The sequence below is a fragment of the Equus quagga genome, chromosome 6 (assembly GCF_021613505.1).
Source record: "Equus quagga isolate Etosha38 chromosome 6, UCLA_HA_Equagga_1.0, whole genome shotgun sequence".
Lineage (NCBI taxonomy): Eukaryota > Metazoa > Chordata > Mammalia > Perissodactyla > Equidae > Equus > Equus quagga.
In genome coordinates, this window is record NC_060272.1 from 82167972 (window position 1) to 82176538 (window position 8567).

The 8567-nt window shown below is 36.8% G+C and overlaps 1 pseudogene; it reads left to right on the forward strand.

The window, feature by feature from the left end:
* LOC124240753 (olfactory receptor 7A10-like) overlaps window positions 1–5735 on the forward strand; it is an 18423-nt pseudogene extending 12688 nt beyond the window's left edge.
* Window positions 5736–8567: the final 2832 nt, after the last annotated feature.

Sequence of the window (8567 nt, forward strand, 5' to 3'; positions counted from 1 at the left end):
AATATACCATCAAGTGTACAGTTTACTGGTATTAAATACTTTCATAACGTTTGGTACCCATCACCACCATCCATCTTTAAAACTCTTCTCCTTTTGTAAAACTGAAACTCTATACTCACTAAACAATAACTCTCCATTTTAACCTCTCCTCAACTTATGGCACCCACCATTTTACTTTCTAACACCATGATTTTGACTAATCTAAGCAACTCATATAAGAGGAAGCATACAGTATTTGTCCTTTTGTGACTGGCTAATTTCTCTTAGCATAATTCCCTAAAAGTTCATCCACATTGTATCACATGTCAGAATGTCCTTCCTTTTTAAGCCTGAATAATATTCCATTGTATGTAGATACCACATTTTGCTTATCCATTCATCTGTCAATGGACTCTTGGGTTGCATCCATGTTTTATCTATCGTGAATAATGCTGTTATGAACATGGATGTACAAATATCTGTTCAAGGCCCTGCTTTCAATACTTTTGGATATATATCCAGAAATGAATTTGGTGGATCATACAGTAATTGTATTTTTAATTTTTTGAGGAACCAGCATATTGTTTTCCACAATGATAGTACCATTTTTCATTCCTAGCAAGAGTGTACAAGGGTTCCATTTTCTCTGCATTCTCACCAACACTTGTTTTCTGTTCTTTTGATAGTAGTCATCCTAACAGGTATGAGGTGGTTTCTCATTGTAGTTTCAATTTGCATTTTCCTAATGATTAGTGATGTTGAGTACTTTTTCATGTGCTTGTTGGCTATTTGTATACCTACTTAGGAAAAATGTCTATTCAAGTTATTTCCCATTTTTAGATTGGGTTGTTTTGTGTTTTTTTCTCTTTTTTTAAGTTTTATGAGTTCTCTACATATTCTGGATTTTAATCCCTGATCAGATATATGATTTACAAACATTTTTCCCATTCCATGTGTTGTCTTTTTATCATGTTAATAGTGTCATTTTTTGCATATTTTTTTAAATTTTCATGAAGTCTAACGTGCCCTTTTTTTCTTTTGCTACCTCTGCCATTGGTGTCATCTCCATTCAATCATTGACAAATCGAATGTCCTGAAGTTTTTGCCCTGTGTTTTCTTCTAAGATTTTCATAATTTTAGGTCTTACCTTTAGATTTTCACTCCATTTGGAGTTAGTGTTGTATATTGTGTTAGGCAAGTGTCCAATTTTATTCTTCTGTATGTGGATATCCAGTTTTCCCAGCACCATTTGTTGAAAAGTCTGTCCTCTCCCTATTGAATGATCTAGGCACTCATGTCATTAATCACTTGACCATATATTCAGGGTTTATTTCTGGGCTCTCTATTCTGGTCCATTGGCTTATAAACTGTCTTTATGCCAATATCACACTATTTTGATCAGTGTAGCCCTGCATAAGTTTTGAAATCAAGAAATGTGAGTCTCCAGTGTTGTTCTTCATCCTCAAGGTTATTTTGGTTCTTTGGGGTTTGTTTAGGTTCCATATGAATTGTAGGATAGATTTTTCTATTTCAGCAAAAAGCATCATTGGGATTTCAACAGGGATTGGGTTGAACCTTTAGATTGCTTTGGGCAGTATTGACGTTTTAACAATATTGTCTTCCAATTCATGAACATGATGTGTGTTTCCATTTATTTATGCCTTCTTCAATTTCTTTCATCAATGTATTATAATTGTCATTGTTCAGGTCTTTCACATCCTTGCTTAAGTTAATTCCTAGTATTTTATTCTTTTGAATACCATTATAAATGAAACTGTTTCCATAATTTCCTTTTCAGATTGTTCATTGTTAGTATATAGTAATGAAACATTTTTTGTGTCTTGACTTTTTATCCTGTCACTTTGCTGAATTAATTTATTAGTTCTATTAGTATTTTTGTGAAATGTTTAGAATTTTCTACATATATCACATCATCTGCATACAGACAAAAATTTATTTCTTCCTTTCCAATTTCCATGCCTTTTCTTTTTCTTTCTTTCTTTCTTTCTTTCTTTCTTTCTTTTTGGTTAGTGATAGATATTGTTTAATGTGGGTTTACCAATTTTTTTTATTGCGGTAACATTGATTTATAACATTATATGAATATCAAGTGTACATTATTATATTTTGATTTCTGCATAAACTATACCATGTCCACCACCCAAAGACTAATTACCATGCATCTTCATACACAGGTGCCCCATTACCAATTTTGACGTCCTCTCTCCCCCTGTCCCACTGGTAACCATCAATCTAATCTCTGTATCTATGTGTTTGTTTGGTATTGTTTTCATTTTCCACTTATGAGTGAAATCATATGTATTTGACTTTGTTGATCTGAATTATTTCATTGAGCATAATACAGTCAAAGACCATCCATGTTTTCACAAATGGCAATATTTCATCTTTTTATGACTAAGTAGTATTCCTTTGTGTATATAAACCACATCTTCTATATCCATTCAAACACAGAGGGGCACTTAGGTTGTTTTCAAATCTTGGCTATTGTGAATAATGCTGCAATGAACATAAGGTGAAAATATCTTTTTGCATTCATGTTTTCATGTTAATAAATAATCATGTGGTTTCTATTCTTATTTTTTTGAGTAATTGCCATGCTGTTTTCCATAGTGACTGCACCAGTTTGCATTCCCACCAGCAGTGTATGAGGGTTCCTTTTTCTCCACATCTTTTCCAATGCTTGTCATTTCTTGTCTTGTTAATTGTAGCCATTCTGATGGGTATGAGGTAATATCTTATTGTAGTTTTGATTTGCATTTCCCTGATAATTAGTGATGGTGAACATCTTTTCATGTGCCTGTTGGCCTTCTTTTTCTTTCCTTAACTTCTCTGGGCAGACCCTCCAATATTATTTTGAATAAAAGTTCCAAAAGTGGGCATCCTTGTCAAGTTTCTGAACTTACAAAGAAATGTTCAGTGTTTCCCCATTGAGTACAGTTGGCCCTCAGTATCTGTAGGTTCTGCATTTGTGGATTCAAACAACCATAGATTGAAGGATCTATTATAGTTGCATCTGTCCTGAACATGTACAGATTTTTTCTCTTCATAAACCCCTAAACAATACAGTGTAACAATATTTGCATTGTGTTATGTACACAAGTAAGCTAAAGATTATTTAAAGTATATGGGAGGATGTGATTAGATTATATGCAAAGACAATGCTATTTTATGTATTGGACTTGAACATCTGTGGGTTTTGGTATCCATATGGGTCAACCAATTTCCCATGAATACCAAGGGATGACTGCATAATGTTCACTGTGGGTTTTTCATAAACAGCTTTTAGTATGTTGAGGTAGTTTCCTTCTATCTCTAGCTTTCTAGTGTTCTTATTATGTTTCATACGGAAATATAAACATTAATTTCTTCACTGTCAGATATAAATAATAGCTTCTCTGCCACTTCAGTAATGCATGATTGTGTCATGTTCGTTTTCTCTTGTTTTAGTAGTCACATCAATTACATGGAATGAGGAAATGATCCACAAAATTCAGAGATTCTTCTGAGATTTTCATAGGAAACAGAATTGCAACCTTCATTCTTAGGACTTTTATTGCCCATGTACCTGGTAAGCATACTCAGGAACCTGCTCATCAACCTGGCCATCAGCTATGACTCTCATCTCTACACCCTCCCATGTGCTTCTTCCTCTCCAACCTGTCCAATGTAGAACATGGTTCACCTCCACCACTACTCCAAAGGTGCTGGTGAGTATACAGACACAGGGAAAAGTCATAACTTAGAAATCTGTATCATGCAGACGTACTTTTTCATACTCTTTGTGGGGTTGGACAGTTTCCTCCTGACTGTGATAGCCTACAACTGGTTTCTGGCCATTTGCCATTGACTGCACTATATGGTCATTGTGAACCTTCAGCTCTGTGGACTGCTGGTTCTGGTAACATGGAATATCAGTGTCCTGCTTTCCATGTTACACTGCTTGATGGCGTCACAACTGCCCTTCTGCAGAGACTTGAAAATCCCCCACTTGTTTTGTGACCTTAACTAGGTGGTCCAACTTGTCTGTTCTGACACCATTCTTAATGACACGGTGATGTATTTTGCAACAGTCCTGTTGGGTGGTGGTTCCCAGGCTGGTGTACTTTGCTCTGACTCTAAGATAATTTTTTTCCATATGTGGAATCGCATCAGCTCAGGGGAAGTATAGAACATTTTCTGCATGTGCATCTCACCTCACAGTTGTCTCCCTATTTTATTGTACAAGCCTAGGTGTGTACCTCAGCTCTGCTGCTACCCACAGCTCACAGTCAAGTGCCACAGCCTCAGTGATGTAGACCATGGTCACCCCCATGCTGAAGCCATTTGTCTATAGTCTGAGGAACAAAGACATAAAGGAAGCTCTGAACGTGCTCTTCAGGGTAAAGCAATAAAATGCCACTTTTCAAGAAATGCCTGGGATTCTAGGGCTCTATGCCTAACAGCCAGAAATTGTGATTCTTCAATCAGATCATGAAAGAAATTAAACCTATTCATATGCTGGAATTTTAATGTTTTAAATTTTAACCACTTTATTGAATTTAAATAACTCACTTTATCAACCTTTCTGCTCCCTCCAATATCCAACAATTTTTCCTTTTGTTGTTTTCCTAATTTCTCAAGGTTGTTCCCAATCTTGGATCAGAAACAATTTGGAGATTCTCATTTGCTTCTTACAGTGATGAGTTGTACTTGTTTTATGGGATAAATTAAATTTCACAGCTTAGGATATTTATATAATTGTGTTGTATAGGAAATTCTGAGACCACAGTTTTTTCACTTTTATGTCTACCGTTCTTTTCTATATCACTACCTTAACTGAACTTCCTGATAATGTAGACATTAACATATAGTTTGTTTCATAGCTGGTCGTGGGGTGTCATTGTTTTCATTAAGATCCTGTTCTCTTATCAGCTCAGCATCCACAGTATCCCTGGTGCAGAGTTGTGAGGCAAAAATTGCTTATCAAAAACATGCTCTAGGGAGACGTCATCACAATGGTGGTGTGAAAGGATCCCTTTGTCTCTCCCCTTCAATCTAAAGTGAGTAAAACATCCAGAGTCAAAAAAAGTTACATTGTCCAACACGTCAGGATGCCAGAGATCCATACACAGATACATGTGAAGGTGGCTTGATTGGAGCACACAGAGGAGGATAAATGGTGGGACAGCAGAGGTGGTGCCCAGGATCCTGGGTTTTTGCCACAGTGGCTGAGCCAGCCACCCTCAGGCCCAGAAAACACAGTGGACAGTAGAAAAGATGCACAAGTGAGTCAGCCCTCTTGATTGCACTGGTGCCTATGGTCACAGGGAGCACAGCAGCAGAAAGGAAGAACCTCACAATCCTGGACCTCCAACTGCAGCCCAGAGCCTGGTAGCAGCAATGGAGGCAGGCATACAAATCTGTCCTCCCAATGGTGATATAACCTGCAGCCACAAGGTAAAAGGCAACATTGGAGGTGGAGTCCCATGGTCCAAGCTCCCTCCCCACAATTTCCTTTTCCCTGCAATGGAAACAGTGCTTCTGATGCAGAGGATCTTGGATGTGAGAAAGGCAATATTCATGTCTGCAGCCTTGGCACTGAAGACAACAGCTACAGTGACAGAGGCAACAGCAAGACATCCATGATCCCCAAAGGTGCAGCCTGTGAAGATGACAGTACTAGCAACATCCTTAATAGAGGCAATGGAGAGTGGAAAATGCTGATCATTAAAACTATCCAGAGGAAATACAGGTAAGAGAAAACAAAAACTAGTGCTATCAAGCCACCTGGTGAAAAGAAAGAGAAAGAGCTGTATTATCCAAATGTTTGAAGAGTTAGAATTTAAAAAAAAGTCTTACCTAACTAAGAAAAGTGTTTGCTACAGCAAATGTGCTGGCAGAGGAATAATTCATTAAGTGCCACAATAAGACATGGTAACACAGAATCACAAAAATAAAATAAAAATCTTCCACAAACCAAACATAAATTCATGGAAGAGTGTGAACTAACTGAGGAATAATTAAAAAAATGTCATGAAGAATCTCAACATGTGGGGCCTGGCCCAGTGGGGCAGCAGTTAAGTTCACATGTTACGTTTTCTGGAAGCCTGGGGTTTGCCAGTTTGGATCCCGGGTGCAGACATGACACCACTTGGCAAAATCCATGCTGTGGTAGGCATCCCACGTATAAAGTAGAGGAAGATGGTCATGGATGTTAGCTGAGGGCCTGTCTTCCTCAGCAATAAGAGGAGGATTGGCAGCAGTTAGCTCACGGCTAATCTTCCTCAAAAAAAAAAAAAGAATCTCAATATGCTATGACAAAACTCAAAAGCAGTTCATTAAGTTCAAGAATAAAATTAATGAACAAAAGAAATACTTTACTAAAGAGATTGAAGCAAAAATAACTAAATAGAAATTATGGAGCTGAAGAAGTCAATAAATGAGAGGAAGAATGCATTAGGAAAAAATAGCAATAGAGCAGATCACATGGAAGAGAGAATCAGTGACCTCGAAGATGGAAATCCAGAGGTAATGCAGGTAAAGAGGAGTGAGAACTAAGATTTTAAAATAACGAAGAAATTCTATGAGAATTATCTGACTCAATTAGAAAAGGCAACATAAGGATAAGGGGGATCCCAGAAGGAGAAGAGAGAGAAGAGGAAGAGAGTGTTTTAAATGATATAACAGCTGAGAACTTCTCCTATATTGGGAAGGAACTAGATATACAAATCCATGAAGTTAAAAGAATACTAAATTATCCCAATGCAAAAAGGATTTCTCCAGGACATGTTATATTAAAATTGTCAAAGGTAAATGATAAAAAAAAAAAAGACTATTAAAGGCATCCAGGTGGAAAAAAAAACCATAACACACAAGGGAACTGCCATTAGGCTATCAGCAGACATCTCATAAGAAACTCTAGAGACCAGGAGAGAGTGGAATGATATATTCACAATATTGAAAGATAAAACCTTTCAGCCAAGAATACTCTATGCAGTAAAGTTATCTTTCATATATGAAGGAGAAATAAAGGCTTTGCTAGAAGAACAAAAGCTGAGGGTATTCATCACGACTAGACTTGTCTTACAAGAAATCATGAAAAGAGCTCTCCTACCTGAAACAAAAAATGCAAAGGTATATGAAACTTTGAGCAAGATGATAAACAAAATCATAAAATTTCAACTCTATGTCAGAATGGATTAATAAACACTTAATTATAACAAAGACTAAAGAAAAAGGAAGCATTAAATACAACTATAATCACTTTAATTTCATAATTAACTCACAATATAAAAACGGATAACAGGGGCCGGCCTGGTGGTGCAGCAGTTAAGTGTGCACATTCTGTTTCTCTGTGGCCCAGGGTTCACCAGTTCGTATCCTGAGTGCGGACATGGCACTGCTTGGCAAGCCATGCTGTGATAGGTGTCCCATGTATAAAGTAGAGGAAGATGGGCATGGATGTTAGCTCAGGGCCAGTCTTCCTCAGCAAAAAAAGAGGAGGATTGGCAGTAGTTATCTCAGGGCTAATCTTCCTCAAAAAAATAAACTCATAATTTGTGTCAACAAAAACAAAGAAAAGGAAGAGGCAAAGGACAGAACCTGCATAGGCAAATGAAGATGAGATGCTATCAGCAAAAAAAGGGCTATCTTATCTGTGAGAGCTTTTATACAAACCTCATGGTAACCACAATATAAAAATTCAGAGCAGAGACACAAAACATGAAAAAAGAGACAACTTAGAAACACATCACAGAAAACCAGAAAACTGAAATACAAGACAGAAACACAAGGGAAAGCAAACAATGGAAATACAGAGCAACCAGAAAACAAGATAAAATGGCAGTATTATGTCCTCATATATCAATAATCATTCTAAATATGAAATGGAGTGACTGGATGGATTGAAAAACAAGAGCCAACATATGCTGCCTCCAGCAGAATCATCTCAGCTCTAAAGAAAAACATAGGCTTAAAGTAAGGGATGGAAGATGATACTCCAAGCAAATGGCAGACAAAAGAAAGCAGTGCTGACCTACTTATATCTGACAAAAATGATGTCAAGCCAAAAAAGATGAGAAGAGACAAAGATGGGCATTAAATAGTGACAAAAGAGAAAATCCACCAAGAAGACATACCATTTATTAATATATATGCACCTAACATACGATCACCAAATTATATAAAGCAACTATTAACAGACCTGAAGGGAGAAATTGACAGCAACACAATGATACTAGGGGAATTTAACATCCCACTTACATCAATAGATAGATTATCTAGAAGAAGCATCACCAAGAAGACATTGGCCTTAAATGAAACATTAGAACAGGTGGACTTGATAGATATATAGACCATTCCATCCAAAAACAGCAGAATACACATTTTTGTCAAGTGCACATGAAACATTCTCAAAGACATACCACATGTTGAGAAGCAAAACAAGTCTCAACAAATTTAAGAAGATTGAAATCATATCAAGCATCTTTCCAACAACGATAGAATGAAACTAGAAATCAACTACATTTGTGAAAAAGTCACAAATATTTGGAGACTAAACAATGTGCTACTGATCAACTACTAGATCA